This window comes from Ostrinia furnacalis, unplaced genomic scaffold (assembly GCF_004193835.3).
Source record: "Ostrinia furnacalis isolate ACB-3 unplaced genomic scaffold, ASM419383v2 OfSCF4915, whole genome shotgun sequence".
Lineage (NCBI taxonomy): Eukaryota > Metazoa > Arthropoda > Insecta > Lepidoptera > Crambidae > Ostrinia > Ostrinia furnacalis.
This window is the reverse complement of record NW_021135154.1, coordinates 3,030,605-3,044,700: the sequence shown is the minus strand read 5'-3', so window position 1 is coordinate 3,044,700 and position 14,096 is coordinate 3,030,605. Positions and strand designations below refer to the sequence as shown.

At 32.8% G+C, this 14,096-nt stretch overlaps 1 protein-coding gene across 3 annotated transcripts in view; it reads right to left on the bottom strand.

Moving 5' to 3' along the window:
- Window positions 1-14,096, bottom strand: part of LOC114360195 (lachesin) — a 106,427-nt gene that overhangs the window by 18,046 nt on the left and 74,285 nt on the right. The gene's annotated exons all lie outside the window — the stretch shown is intronic.

Sequence of the window (14,096 nt, the reverse complement as noted above, 5' to 3'; positions counted from 1 at the left end):
TTAACTTAATCATGTTACACTTTACACTTTGAAAGTGGGTATCTGAAATTATTTGCATTTCAACTGTAAGGGCGTAAACTGATGGAAGGTGAATGATTCTTTAAAAATGATGATAAGATTATTGCTAAATTAATTTCAAATATTTTTATATCAGTAACGCTTAGTATAAAATAGGCTATAAGTGATGGTAACTATCGCTATATTTTTATTTAAATAAGAAGGTACAGTCATACTACTTAAGGTACTGCTTCATTCACAAAGCCATGAAAAAGTTTTGTTAGTGTAGTTCAGTTTTAGTACAAAATTACTACCCTTGTGCTGCTAATGTTGAGCTAAATATTACGTTACAGTGAGTTCAAAAGTTAATTTAAAATCAACGGAAATTTTCCCAGAACATAACTTGTCCCGTTTTCAATTATATTTTTATCTGGCGTATAAAATAATTTTTGCAAGCGACTATGTATTAAAATACTCTTTGCACTCATAAAATCAACAGTGTATTCAATTATTAATTATCGGGAGTTTAAAAACAATATCAGATATAAAAATAATCCTACTTGTTTAAAAAGGTAATAAACATCGAAATCGAAACAGTTTAACGTTCTTTCAATTCATATATTAATAAACGTCACGCTTGTTTGTATTTGCAATAAAACATTTCATTTTCTTTTCTTTTTCTCATTTAAAACCACCGTGTATTCCAAACATGTCAGAAAAGTACTTTACAAAATGCTTCCATTGAAAAATGTAGTAATTTACACCGCGACAACCAGTGCGTAACCACCCTGAAAATGCCGTGCACGAAAATGCAGTCTACCGGCATTATTAATTTAAAATAAGTCATGAATATGAAGTACCGCGTAGGTGAGTTTACGCGTCAATAAATAGGAAATGCCGCGTAATAAGAGCACCGTGAATAAATTACTCGGAAAAGTGGCTCGTGCTCAGTGTTTAAGTAATCTTAGCTTTAAAAAATTACTTCGGCTGGCTCGCACCATCTTACTTTGACTGTAACAAACGTCAAAAATCTGTCAAACTGCATACAAAAACCACAGGTTATCGTGATAGTTACGGTCAAAGTTTGGTGTGCACCACCAAACTTTGACCGTAACTATCACGATCACTCAGCCTTAGTGAGGTTTACACAATGTCTAGTAAAATCACAGTTTTTCAGTAATAAAAATAAGCATTAATATTTTAATGATTTGATAATGAATGCTATAATATGATAGAGGGAGGGATCCTCCTTTAGTTTCAGTAAGGATGTGACACTTTATTGAGACCTCACGCGGACTTCTTGAGAGTTTAAAATTGAATTGCACCATTTTGTTTCATTAGCCTATTCATGCACGTACCTTCACGAACTCTTTGATTAATAATCGACAATTATCACACACTCATACTCGATTAAAGTATACAAAACTGCTGAACATACGCTTCACTTTCCCGCCATAAAATCCCAAATCTCAACGTTTGTTTGTGTGTTTCCATAACTCGGCCCAAAAAAAATCTGCAACCGACGAGGCGCGAAAGATCTCGCGACGGCCCACCTCGTAGACCGCCCCGCGGAAATATCGCTCGTTCTAAAATCACTTTTGAGTATAAAATCTTTTATTATGCGAGCACGGTTCATTTAACGCGGCATTAAGTGAATTTGTCGAACATCGTATTTTAAAAATGAACGGGTAAAAGAGCTGTGAAATATGACGGGATGGAAACGGACTGTATTGTGCGAGTACTTTTTAATGGTGATTATTATAATAACTCTTTAACGGCGTAATGTCATTTTGAAATGAATTAAGGAAGCAATATGTATGCAACAATATGTACAAAATCCGTAATAAAGATTTACAATGCATGTTAAAATGTTTTTGACTCCGAAAAATATTATTAATATGAATAAAGCCTAATCTGAACATAATATGAAAAAAGCAATGGCTAATAGACGTCCCAAAAGAAGCTATTCTTTGATAAGCTTTTATTAGGGCTTCATAATCAGCCATTAATTTTCGTCATCTAAATCACCTAATGGAGGTGTTCCTAACTTAGTAACTTACTTTGTGTCTGTTTACACCAAACAATAGAGTTCAAAATCATAGAGCAAGTCAACAAATTACAGTGTTATGTGCGACAAACAGACACATTAGCGCAATGAATATATCGTCAGTTGCAGGTTCACTTGGGGTAACTGACAAAATACAGTTATTCAGTAGAGCCGTTTAAAGTTTTTTTTCGTCTTAAATCGGACATAACTTTTTTCCTATTTAACCTTTTTTAGATCTGTTTTTACAGAAATGCTTAGAATTCTACGCGGTTTTAGATTAAATAAAAAGAAAAATCGAATATGTCTTAGTTAAGGAAATAAATTGCAGTTACACCAATGTATTTTTGTACTTTTGACAGTTACACTAATTTTACACCATACTTTTGGAAAAAACATAGGTCAAATTGGTGTAAGTACTGCCCAAATTAAAATAATTTGATGTATTTGCTGGGTTTTGTTTACTTATTTGCTGTATAATTTATGTAAAAGTATTAAAAAATAATAGAATTCATGAAAAAAATAACATTTTGTCGTTTTCTTTATTTTTTTTAAATTTTATTTGAAGTAATGTTTATTTTATTCATTAAAAAATGTTAATAAAGCTACGAAAATCAAGAAAATATGTGTATTTAAGACAGAAATATTGAAATAACTAAAGTATTACTGTGAAACTAAGTAATTTCAATATTTTTTTAAGCTTTGACTTACCAATACCGTATTTAGCTCTACGGGGCAACTTAAACTGAAAACAAAATGGATTTAATTTTCCACCTCTTTATAGCAATGTTGAATTAAGGTCATGCGTACTACAACAGTAAAAGTAACAGAGTAACAACAGGTTAATGTTAGCAACGCGCAGTGACGCCTAGTTGGCTGGATAGTTTGCTCAATTTCAATATTTTTTTTTGTTGAGCTAACTTTAACTTCTTTAACTGATTCTGCTGGTATAATAATAATGTAATATGCCTTAAAACTTTCTAAATTCCTATTTTATTTCATGTTATAAACCTTAGCAAATCAGTGTAATTGCAAAGTTTTGTAGCAAAATTTTTACATTATTACAGATACACCAATTCAACCTGGTAAAATTATTACAATGTCAGTTACACCAAAATTGTGAAGGAAATCTGAAAAGTTCACACCTGAAAATGTCCGTGTAATTGTATTTTTTTTAAAGCTAGAATTTTTTTACGTATACCATTCGAAAGAGCAGAAAAAACTAAGAAAAACTGTATATTTAACTCAAAAACCGTATTTTGTCAGTTACCCCAAGTGAACCTGCAACTGACGATATCTGAAAACCGGCAATTGATGTTAACTACCAACACGTTGGGTGGCTGATCACCGATTCAAATTAGGGGAATATAGTTAGTGACGTTTGCGACTACGCGGCTACGAGTAGATTGACTGTAGTCTATTTCTCTCGGTGTTTATAAAATGTTCCGATGAGATTTTTACAAATATCTTTACATACATATCTATTTTAGTAAGATAAAAACCGAAAACATTACTAGCATAATAATACTACTCGTAATTTAATTTAAAAAAAAATGTTCTTCTGGATTTTTCTTCTTCTTAGTTATAAGACTGCTGAAATAATACATCTATCAGCTTTTGGATCTCTTCGCCACCACAACCAGTCAGGTCCGTACATTTTTAAGAATCTGTCTCGATATTTCTGCGTATGTGAATAAAAAAACATTTTGTTATTTTATTTACCAACTATGGGACGATTGACTAGTCACTAGAATAATATAATCAAAGCTAATAATCAATCAGTTTACATGCTCAAGTGAATACAATAACCCATCAATTAGCAATTCCATTTCTATAAATAAACAAAAACCGAAATCACAAATTGTAAAATGAACGCGACAAATTAGCCAAGCCTCATTGGAGCCATTAAGATATTTGAAAAGCGGCAATTGATGTTAACTAGTCCCACATTATTAGGTCCGCTGATCACATTTACATTAGCGGCGTGCTCGTCGCATGGAATAGAGCGGCCATTTTGTTAGAAATTGCCGGATTTTGTTTGACTTTTTCTAAATAGAATGTAGTAGATTGTAACATTGATTATTGGTTTCGATACTTTATATAGATACTATAATATACCAATAATTTTTATAAACAGAAAATTTACATAAAAAACATTGTACGAGTATAAAAAAGCATATAGAAATAGCGTAATTAATAACCTAATGTGATTTTAGGTGTTCTAGTCTCGATCTTAAGTTTTTGTGGTGGGGGACGTTAACAAAATGTATTTTACACTAGCGGCCGCCCGCGAATTCGTACGCGTGGATCCCGTTTTACCCCCTTAGGGGCCCGTTCCCGCGGGAATTTCGGGAATTCCTTTCTTAGTGCACCTCTACGGTACCTAAGCTACGTCCCTTCCAAATATCAAGTGCCTACGTCCCTTCCAAGTTTAGCCGTTTAGGCTGTGCGTTGATATGTCAGTCAGTCAGTCAGTTTCTCCTTTTATATATTTAGATAATATTAGGAATTAGGAAGAAAAATAAAGTTCGATTACCAATTATTATTGAGCCTATAATTTTTGTATTTGTACGTATAATCGTAGTTAGTTCAAGTAGAAAATCCGATTATACAATTTTCACTGAACAGTTATGTAAAACTAGTGGGTGTTCAGATGTTAGAAGGTTTTAGTAGTTGAGTATTTAATAAAATTTATCGGTTCTTGTACCTCCAGTACGTTGGAAGTTTTATGGCTTCCATTCAATTTAACACAATTTAGGTACAGCGGTCCCGCAACTATTCCGAATGGTGACTTGAGCGTGGAGCGAAGTTCAGACTCGCTTCGGAACTTGCGGCGAATGTTCGGCTTAAGTTTGTGAATGAGTATTGGAACGGAACCAATGTTTGTTATGGAATTTAAATAGATGATAATAATCTTAAGTATAAAGTGTGTATTAAAATTTTCATTTTCAATCAGAAGTTATACAGGTATTTTTATGTTAGGTATACAAGCTGAATGAAGAAGGAGAAATCATGCTTTGGAAGAGGCCTACACCTATTAGCTACACACTAAAAATATGATATTAATAAAACATAAATGTACTTTCAAGCTGAAGACATAAAGTTTATCTACGAAAAGACTTCAAAAAGAGACCAAAACCAATGTACACTTAGAGATTGTTAGCACAAACACAATTTATTTGTTTCTGATTACGAACTCCAAACTTTTCTTAGAATAAGTAACGTTAATGTCATAAAGTCAGTAAACTTATTTGACTCACAACAACTTGGTATAAAGCCTCTTATTTATTCGGGTCATTTTATAACTTGTTTTCTCCGAAACATCTTCATTTCGCCTTTGTTCAAATTCATCTGTAGCAGACATTTTAATCAAAAGGCCGCGTCTACCGACTATAAATTCGTACGTGACCGAAATAAAAATATTACATGAAATTATGCCTTTTAATTTTTTAAGCGATCAACGTTGCAATGCTAAGTGGGCGCGTAATGACTTTAATTTTGCTGTAACCGACATTTTTCCTTGTTGTCTACGTATATTTAATTACTTCTGAGTTATAATTCTATTCATGATTTTTAGAGGAAAGGGTTTTTGAGTTTAATAAAGAGATACATATTTCAGAAATTTTACAGTTGTTCCCGATAATTGCATACGCAAAATAAAGCTTTCCAAAAAGACATGATTTTTTACTCGAAAATGTCGACTGCTTCAAGCGACATGAATGAACATTATATTTACGAAAATTTTCGAAATTATCGATTTTTACGCTTTGGACTTACGATTAAATCTCAACTAATTTAGTTGTTGACTTTTGGGAAGGTATCATGAGGTCATGAACACTTATATCGTAGGGATTTTGATGTATTTATAAAAAGAACGATTCGTGCAGATAGTCTTAGTACTGAAGCTTCCGTACAACTCAACGAAAAAAGGGAACACTTATAAGATTACTTACGTGCCTGTCTTTCACATAAATTAAATTTGGTACAGAGGTGTAATTCGGTAAAAGCAGGAAATGATGTTCTTTACCAATTTATTCTAGTGTTTTTTAAATATACCTCTAGAAGTCAGCAGGCTAACAGAGAATTGAACTCTGTCCTGACGTCACTTTTGCCTTTTATATGAGTTAATAATGTAATTAATAGAGCTTAAATAAACCTGTTCAAGAATAAAGCCTTCTTTCTAAGTTTATTTCGAAACATGTCCGAAGCAGCAGTAAACGTCATTCATCTTAGATTACATTTTAGGTAACTCAGTTAAAAAAAGCCAAGGTAGATCGCTAGTGGTCTATAAAAGGATTGTTTGTTTCGTGTTGTTTACAAGTTCAAGTAGACCCTAAACTGTTTCTATTTGACAAACTGGGGGCACTCTTTTAATTTACTCTCCGAGCCGCGCTTAATAAGACTTACTCCGCCAAAGTTCAAACAAAAAAGTAATTAACCTCCGCTCCTACTGCGACATTAAATAAATCGAAACGAGCGAACAATGAGAACCTACCCATAGGTAGTTAAGTTGTCTAGTCCGCCAGACGGAATTGCTTAATCGTCCAGAAACGGCAAAAAGAAAAGGAATATTGTTTACTGCTTTTAAGTTTACATCGATAATTTTGTTTCTCTACTTTGTTTGGGCGAAATATTTGGAGTGCTTTCACTTTGTGTTCTAAGTTTCGGATTGCCGATCTTAAAAGTTTATGTTAATTTGTTTTAAGTTGGTTTAATCGTGGAATGTGAAACGATAGGGAAAATAATATACTTTGGATTATGAAAGTAAATTATAAACAAACAGAAATATGAATAAAAATACTTACGAGAGAAGAGTTTTAAACATCACTTACTGCCTTTTAAGATCAAACAAATACTATTAATTACCATTCTAGCTTACAAACTGAGCTGTCTATCACAGGGAAATTTCTTGATTGCTTTCCATTTCACACTAAACTACGTTAAGCTTTAAAACATGGAATGGCTACCATGCCATACCACCATGCAAAATAAAAATAATTGATGATTCTTTCTTTAATCAAAAAATATCTGATGGTCAAATTAATGCAGGCACAAAAATCATTATTAAAGAAGTATGTATAACATGTAGTTAATTTGTGAAGAAAATATTTCTGACAGTTCAATAATTATCTGATGTACGAAAAAGACTCGTCATGCTTGCTTACACATTAAAAAAGTGTTGTCACTGTTTCGTACAAAATAAATAAATAAATAATAAATATTGTACACTTTTTGTAAAAGATACTGATAGTGAACAATTTTCTAGCGCTGCTAGGGGAGACCTAGGAGAGTTGTGACAATTTTTACTTTAGGGGCCATATCTCGCTCAAAAAACATTCCACAGCTATGAATCATACAAATTATTGTAGCGCCGTTCCTTCTGTTTTCAAAACAATCACCAAAGTAAACTAAAGTTATAGGGTTTCTAAGAAAATCACCAAAATCTTAGACCACTCCCTCTGTCACAACTCTCCTAGCACCGAGGTAAGTTGTGACAGGTACCGAGGTGAGTTGTGACAGCATTGTATTTCATCTATTAAATATAAAAAANACTGTGTTTAAACGGGCAAGTCAAAGTGTTAATTAGTGACTTTTTACAAACTTCCTTGCAAATTCTTACTATGTGCCGCCATCTACCGAGATTAATATTAGGGTACGGTTCAGCGGCGGACAAATGGGATGGGCGCGTGGGCGATTGTAGTAAAATAGGATAAGAATTACTTCGTTTTTATTTTCTGTATGTAATTTGTAAATTTTCTGGCAGGGTGTTTATTTTAATTACTTAGGTTGGTAGGTACTTACTTATTTGATTTTAATGATAATTACTATAGGTACGTATAATTTTAGTAGAAAGAAAGGTCATTGAATGACTAAGTGACTCACTCACTCATCATGAAGTCTCAGAAACTACAAGTCTCAAAAGAGTTCTCATAAGGGTTAATGGTCTATTCCACCTGGCTTTGAATTGTCACATACATGTCCAATTTGTTTATTGCGGTTTTTAGAAAATATCAAAAATGTTACAAATCAAAATATGTAGTACAACAATTGGACATGTGACTATTCAGAGGAGGTGTATTTTTGTTTGTACATGATCAAAGGACACTAAAATAATAATTTAACTAGAGTCCACTTGGCTCACCCAGGACATCGTATCCGTGGGTGATCAAAGGCACAGAATAAATTCAAAGGACACTAAATTGTCGCTGTAAGTCCACTTTGATCACCTGGCTGATCAAAGCCAGGTGATCAAAGTGGAATACACCTCCTTTTAGAACGTAGGTAGTCACTAAGACGAAATTTTGCAAAATTCAACCCTTATGGGAGTTAAAAAGGGGGTTGGAAGTCTGTATTGCAGTCCTCGGTTTTTAAAGTAAGAGACTTGAAAGTTAAAATGTATGCTCACTAAGATCTCTACATATTGTGGAGGTGTAGGTACATATACTGTTCGGTACACTGTGGTACTGTGTACACATCGGTTTGCCGACGATATTGTGGTCATCGGTGGAATCGTTGGAAGATCTTGGCACAATGCTCGAAGACCTTAATCGATTTTCCCAACAGGTAGGCCTGAGGATGAACATGGACAAAACGATGCGCCCTACCCAGTTTCAGTTGGGAGCTCAATTCTCGAGATTGTCGACAAGTNCGGTTCTTGTACCTCCAGTACATTGGAAGTTTTATGGCTTCCATTCAATTTAACACAATTTAGGTATAGCGGTCCCGCAACTATTCCGAATGGTGACTTGAGCGTGGAGCGAAGTTTTTTTCATTTTCAATCAGAAGTTATAACAGGTATTTGTTATACAAGCTGAATGAAGAAGGAGAAATCATGCTTTGGAAGAGGCCTACACCTATTAGCTACACACTGAAAAGATGATATTAATAAAACATAAATGTACTTTCAAGCTGAAGACATAAAGTTTATCTACGAAAAGACTCCAAAAAGAGACCAAAACCAATGTACACTTAGAGATTGTTAGCACAAACACAATTTATTTGTTTCTGATTACGAACTCCAAACTTTTCTTAGAATAAGTAACGTTAATGTCATAAAGTCAGTAAACTTATTTGACTCACAACAACTTGGTATAAAGCCTCTTATTTATTCGGGTCATTTTATAACTTGTTTTCTCCAAAACATCTTCATTTCGCCTTTGTTCAAATTCATCTGTAGCAGACATTTTAATCAAAAGGCCGCGTCTACCGACTATAAATTCGTACGTGACCGAAATAAAAATATTACATGAAATTATGCCTTTTAATTTTTTAAGCGATCAACGTTGCAATGCTAAGTGGGGGCGTGATGACTTTAATTTTGCTGTAACCGACATTTTTCCTTGTTGTCTACGTATATTTAATTACTTCTGAGTTATAATTCTATTCATGATTTTGAGGAAAGGGTTTGAGTTTAATAAAGAGATATAGAAATTTTAATTAGGCCGTTTTAATGTTACAGTTGTTCCCGATAATTGCATACGATAATTATATACAACTTTCCAAAAGGACATGATTTTACACTTGCCACTGTCGACTGCCTCAAGCGACATGTATGACCATTACATATTGATGAAACTTTACGAAATTGTCGATATGTACGCTGTGAGTTGTAAAGTTTAAATCTCAACTGATGTATTGTCGATTTTTCTAAACTGAGGTAGGTACTTATTGTGAGATTTAGATGTGTTTATAGATAGACCGATTCACTGGTCTTAGTACTGAGGCTTCCGTACAACTCAACGAAAAAAAGGGAACACTTATAAGATTACTTACGTGCCTGTCTTTCACATAAATTAAATTTGGTACAGAGATGTAATTCGGTAAAAGCAGGAAGTGATGTTCTTTACCAATTTATTGTAGTGTTCTTTAAATATAAATGTAGAAATAAGTAAGGGGTCTAAAAGAGTGTCGAGCTATGTACTGACGTCAGTTTTGCCTAGGGTTTCTGATTTCTCGACTTATTTTTTTTCTCGAGTTTCGAGAATTCTCGAGGCCAAAGTCTCGAGTTTTCTCGGGTCTCGAGTCTTTTAATGAAAACTGCTGAAATCAGTTGAAATTTAATCAAAACAGGTTTTTTTAATCGAATATACCTACTTATATGCACAAAAATCAATATTAGAATTAAGTACCACTTATTTTGGTAAGGAAAGAAACAAAAAATAAAATCTTCTTTCATAATTAATATTTACTAATAATCATAACAAAAGTCATAAAGTCTCGTGTACTTTAAGGGTAAATAACAATAAAAATATGGAACTACAATTAAATCACTTCTATATACAGGGTGTTAGGTAAATGGGTATATGAGCCGACACTAGCCCATGTTAACATGGTCATATAAATGGTATGGTGAAGTCAGAAAATTGATATCTGCATTTTAATTATTTTAATTTTCATACAAATCGGATTTTATAAAATTTATTTTGTATGAAAATTAAAAAAATTAAAATGATGATATCAAATTTCTGACTTCACCATACCATTTATATGACCTTCTTAACATAGGCTAGTGTCGGCACATATACCCATTTACCTTACACCCTGTATATAAAAGAAAGTCGTGTTAGTTACTCCACTTATAACTCAAGAACGGCTGAACCGATTTAGCTGAAAATTATCAGGGAGATAGTTTAGAGCCAGGAGAAGGACATAGGATACTTTTTATCCCGTTCGAAATAAAAAAAAAGTCTGCTTATTTATTGCCATTAAGGCGTTACAAAGTTCGCCGGGTCAGCTAGTATTTTCTAAAGAACACAAGTCCAAATAGCAAAATTACGATAAATAGTTTTTTTTATGAACAAAAAAACCTTTTTAATAAATTTTTAAATTTCTTACAGATAACGACTTGAATAAACTTTAGGAGGAGGCACGAGTACCTAACCTAACGTCTGTTAGGTGTCTAGTTAACAAATTTTTCAGTCTTTAAATCAGTCAAAGTTAAACATACATAAGAAATATCATACTCTTTGGTGAACATTATTACTTAGTTTCGATTCAGATCACTACTTGCAAATCAAATCAGTTAAAAAAGGAAAGACTAGGCTAGTCTAAAAGCAACGTTGACCTATTAAATAATTAAAAACTTTTGTCTAAGAAAATAGGCTTTCAAGAATATTAAAGCTTCAAAATCGAAACTCGAGAATTCTCGAGCTCCGGTAATTTTTTTCTCGTCTCGAATGAAGCCAAATTTCTCGAGTTTTCTCGAGTTCGAGAAAGCTCGAGCAGAAACCCTAGTTTTGCCACTTTCCTATAATCCTTGATATCTTTGAGAATAAAGTAGGTTTATATGAGTTAATACTATAATTAATAGAGCTTAAATAAACCTGTTCAATAAGCTTCTAAGTTTATTTATAAATATGCCCGTAGCAGCAGTAAGCGTGATTAATCTTAGATCTCATCGCAAACAATCGGTAACTAAGTTAAAAAAAAGCGCTAGTGGTCTATAAAAGGATTGTTTGTTTCGTGTTGTTTACAAGTTCAAGTAGACCCTAAACTGTTTCTATTTGACAAACTGGGGGCACTGTTTTAATTTACTCTCCCAGCCGCGCTTAATAAGACTTACTCCGCCAAAGTTCAAACAAAAAAGTAATTAACCTCCGCTCCTACTGCGACATTAAATAAATCGAAACGAGCGAACAATGAAAACCTACCCATAGGTAGTTAAGTTGTCTAGTCCGCCAGACGGAATTGCTTAATCGTCCAGAAACGGAAAAAGAAAAGGAATATTGTTTACTGCTTTTAAGTTTACATCGATAATTTTGTTTCTCTACTTTGTTTGGGCGAAATATTTGGAGTGCTTTCACTTTGTGTTCTAAGTTTCGGATTGCCGATCTTGAAAGTTTATGTTAATTTGTTTTAAGTTGGTTTAATCGTGGAATGTGAAACGATAGGGAAAATAATATACCTACTTTGGATTATGAAAGTAAATTATAAACAAACAGAAATATGAATAAAAATACTTACGAGAGAAGAGTTTTAAACATCACTTACTGCCTTTTAAGATCAAACAAATACTATTAATTACCATTCTAGCTTACAAACTAAGCTCTCTATCACAGGGAAATTTCTTGATTCCTTTCCATTTCACACTAAACTAAGTTAAGCTTTAAAACATGGAATGGCTGCCATGCCATACCACCATGCAAAATAAAAATAATTGATGATTCTTTCTTTAATCAAAAAATATCTGATGGTCAATTAATGCAGGCACAAAAATAATTATTAAAGAAGTATGTATAACATGTAGTTAATTTGTGAAGAAAATATTTCTGAGAGTTCAATAATTATCTTATGTACGAAAAAGACTCGCCATGCTTGCTTACACATTAAAAAATTGTTGTCACTGTTTCGTACAAAATAAATAAATAATTAATATTGTACACTTTTTTGTAAAAGATACTGATAGTGAACAATTTTCTGGCGCTGCTACTTCTCAGAACTTATCGATATTATTGTCCCGAAACCATTTTAAAAGCTCTGCATTATGCATTATTTTAGACAGACATGTATCGCAAATGAGGCAGTAGGTAAGCAAAAATCAAGTACCTGAGATCTTAAAGATTACCTAGCTTCAGCAATAAATAAGCGAATCCGTATTATGTAGTTGTAAAAGGTATTATTTTATTTCGCTAAAATAATCGGATTTACTATTGATTGCATAAAAGTATGTTTAAATCCTTAAACGAATCGCATTACACAGCTTTCCATTCAATTTGAATACCTCGCATCTCCTGAATGGCGGTAAGTTGAAACGTAAAAAGGTTTCCTTGAAAATTAAATTACTTACATGAGGCACTATCGGCCCACTTCTTTCGTCGATCCGTTCTCAGCATATAAATAGCCCTTCGATCCCTACGGTATAACGAACGAATGTTTGAGCACTTTAAATAAATTGGCTGTATCATTGCAATGACAATAGATGAATTACACGTACTCGTAAAGTATGTGAACAATTGCTAGCAGATGTGTAAAGGTAATTGATGACGTGTGCTTTTTGTTCGATGAGATGTTAACCACGCTCGCTGTTATTGTTTATGTTTTTTTATTGTAAAAAGAAAAAAGATTAACCGAAAAGGAATATTTATTCGTACCAATAAATTCTTGTGCCAGACTAACTTTTTCTCTTATAAAATAAAATTATCCATAAAAATAGTCTAATTTCACTAAACAATTAAAAAAACTCATAAAAACTCATAAAACTCATTTATTTCTGTAAATAGGCTTAAAAAAAGCACTTTTAATAATCAAGTGAAACAAATTATAATAATGTAAGTATTTATCTCTTATTACTTAGTACTTTTAAAAGCTTTGAAAGATAATACCAATTAAAATGACAACTAGTTTACGGTGCAAAGTATTAAACACTTCGCCACTTCAATAAAATTATCATATTTTAAAAATTTCAGCAACTTAAATAGATTATGCAAATCAAATACGGCAAACTGTGCGAAACTTTAACATTAAAATGTTAATAAATATAAGTTTCAGTGAAGTAATTGCTTGGATTCTGTTTCGTAGAGAGTTTAATCGATTTTATCTTTGAGTAGGTTTACCTTCGCTTGACTTATATAGGGTCCCAGACAAGTAAGATTGAGGTGAATTCGGTGAAATATTTTGATAGTAATTTAAATCGTAACTTGAGTATTTGAGTTGATAAATTGGTATTTTTCTTTGTTTATTGGCATTGGATTACCTTTATAAAAGAGAGTTTAGATGCGACAATAAAGTCACTTGACTTCTATCTTATCCACAATAAAATTAAAAATTTAACCATTCTTAATATTCAGCGAAATCTTCAGCCATCTCTACGTGTCGATGTTTATAAATAGAGTTTGAATAAAGAATTTTAAACTGAATCCTCTCTCTTCACTCTGAATAAAACATATCGATGCTTATAAATGTTTACTGGCAAATCTGGAACGGGCCGTAAAAGTTTCAAGCCGTCGCACACTCGCACATTCACTGTTCAATCATTCAAATAGAATTTTCGCATTCGGCGTTACTGCATAAACCATCCTCACTGAGGCTCGTTGATTCAAATTCAAATGTAGATTCA